Consider the following 2,721-nt stretch of genomic DNA (forward strand, 5'->3'; position numbering starts at 1 on the left):
GTTGTCTTAATCAAAATTGTGTTAAAAATTCTTATTTATAAAATTCTGTAGTATACTTAAGACTAGTCAACGGACCGGAACCGGTTCACCGGACCGGAATGAACCGGTACCGGACCGGACCGGAACCCGTTGACCGGTATGTTGACCGGTACCGTGATGAACCGGACCGGAATTACCGGGATGATTCATCGATTCCGTCCCGTTCCACTATATACTGGGATGGGACCGGGATGGAACGGGACGGAATTAACGGGACGATATTTTTTGGAATTATGAAAATATAATTATTATTTTTTATTTTTTAAGTATAAATTAATAGTTTTTAAATTTATACTATAATTTTTACTTAAGTTTATTTTAAAGATATTTTATTAATTTTTTTGTTGTTGTTAAGTTTGCAAGTAAAGTATAATAAAATTTTCAAAATTTAAATCTTTTGAAGTTTATACTTTATAAGTTATTACTTATATTCATTAATATTTATTTTATAAGTTATATTTATAACTTGTATCTTGTAAATATTAAATAAATAAAATTTGTAATTTTAAAAAAATTAAATTAAATATAAATTATATATAATATAAAATATAAAAAAATTAATATATATTAAATAAACCAGACCGGAACGGAACCGGAATGAACCGGTACCGATACACCGGTACAAAATCACGGTTCCGTCCCGTTCCGTGTACCAGTTCAGACTATTTCGTCCTGTCCCGTAGGCAACCGAAACGGGACGAACCAGAACGGTACCGATACTTCCCGTTCCGTTGACCAGTCTTAAGTATACTATTTCATTTTATTTGATTTAGGCATGTTAAAACAATTGTGATAAGAGGGTTCTTCTACTTAGATGGTAACGTGTAGGTGCCCCGATAATTTGGATCGTGTCAGAATTAGAAGAATAAACAGTGGTTATGTAACGAAGCAATTCAATGATTTCGAGGAGTCACCATATAATAGGTCCAAGTGGTTAAACTTGGACGGTAGAATGCGTGTTTTTTTTTTAATTTTTTTTTTTAATATGACCGTATGGGTCCTATTATTGAATTAATAAAAACAACTACAACATCCTAAACAACTAACAGTGAAGAAGAAACAAAAATACTTGAAATATCTGGAAGTCTGAAATGTTCTCTCATTCTGCAAGTGATTTGCAAGGATGTGCTCCTTCTGTATGTCGATTAGCATTTGGAAGAATGAGACAACGAATTGTTAGTAATAAACTTCAGTCGTCTTCTTCGCTATCGGTGTTGTTGTAGGACATCAGCCTAGTTCCAAATCACATCGATTGGGAAAGCCGCTAGCTTCTGCTAATCTGGTAACTCCTCTTGACTTGAGCTGAACATTTTTAATTCTTCTGGGTTTCAGATGTGTCATGACCGACTTTTTTCTTGTTGTATATCCTCTTGATCTAGCCCCCATTTGTTGATTGGTCTTGTTTAGGACTGTGTAATCTTTCTAGTTCTGATTATGAGGATTGGAATTTGTGATTTATTCAAATTCAATATCTTCCGTCCTTTGGTGGGGAGATCTTGAAAACTGTGGTAATTGATTGGGTTGTCTTTTCAAGTGCAATGCTTGTAATATACTCAGCTAATTGATGTGCTTCTCTGTATGTATGTGTAATTTCCATCTGTAATTGTTGCATTGTATTCTTTATTTCTTCCACATGTTGTAACATGTCCAATGTCACTTTCCACACTTCCTCGATGACGTTCTTTAGTACTAAAGAATCAGTTTCTATTATTGCGTTATGTATATCTTTTGATAAGCAAATGTATGTGTGTTCAACCTTGCTAGTTGAGAAAATGAATACACAATCTCGAATGTCAGCAAATTTCGTCAAGATTTAAACAAAGGAAGAAATTTATGAGGTAATACAATTTAGGAACTTCTCTATTTTAATTATATTATTATTAGTCTGGAAATCATGAATTCTATTAGACCATGGTTTTGATGACTTCATATGTTGGATTGTTATAATGTATTGTTTTAATATCTTTAATGTGATACTGGGATTTGTTGGATTGCTCTTTTAATTTGACTAGCTGTTTTATCTTAATGTGTCCTTGCTAATGCTATATATTGACAGAAAAGGTGTTCAAACATCATTTAGAGCAACTATTTGACTAATTCAAGACGTATTTTAAGAATAGTCCTTGACTCTGTCTTCACCTTTGTTACATTGTATAAATACCAAGCCTTACATGTCACCATTTTCTCAAATGTGTCCTCATATACTGTTGTATAGATTAACACCGACTATTTTTTGAAAAATCAGTTTTTGCCATCTTTCACCAATAACAAGTATCAGATAATTCTGTTCATCAAGGATAGTGCATATAAGAAGAATTACCTGATAATTTTTGTCTCCGTTAAATTAGAAACCTAAGACCTCGGAGTTCTCAATCACTTCATTAACCATTAGGTCACACCCTTTGATGTTGTAGCATTTGAATTTTTAAAAGCACACTTTGTGTCACGACCCAAATCCGGGCCGCGACTGGCACCCACACTTACCCTCCTATGTGAGCGAACCAACCAATCTAAACCTTAACATTTCAATATAATATCAACATAAAGTAATGCGGAAGACTTAAACTCATTAATAAAATCAATAACTATTATTATCCCCAAAATCTGGAAGTCATCACCACAAGAACATCTACGATCAAATGGCTAAACTAAGAGTATTCTAAAAGCTAAAAATACATAAGA

General features: G+C 33.2%; 1 long non-coding RNA gene across 1 annotated transcript; it reads left to right on the forward strand.

Moving 5' to 3' along the window:
• The first annotated feature begins 1,086 nt into the window (after positions 1 to 1,086).
• LOC109120231 (uncharacterized) lies at positions 1,087 to 2,042 on the forward strand. Its single transcript, XR_002027713.3, has 2 exons — positions 1,087 to 1,321; positions 1,804 to 2,042. It is a non-coding gene; the product is annotated as an uncharacterized lncRNA (long non-coding RNA).
• The last annotated feature ends 679 nt before the right edge of the window (positions 2,043 to 2,721 follow it).

Source organism: Solanum lycopersicum, chromosome 5, assembly GCF_036512215.1.
Source record: "Solanum lycopersicum chromosome 5, SLM_r2.1".
NCBI classification, from domain to species: domain Eukaryota; kingdom Viridiplantae; phylum Streptophyta; class Magnoliopsida; order Solanales; family Solanaceae; genus Solanum; species Solanum lycopersicum.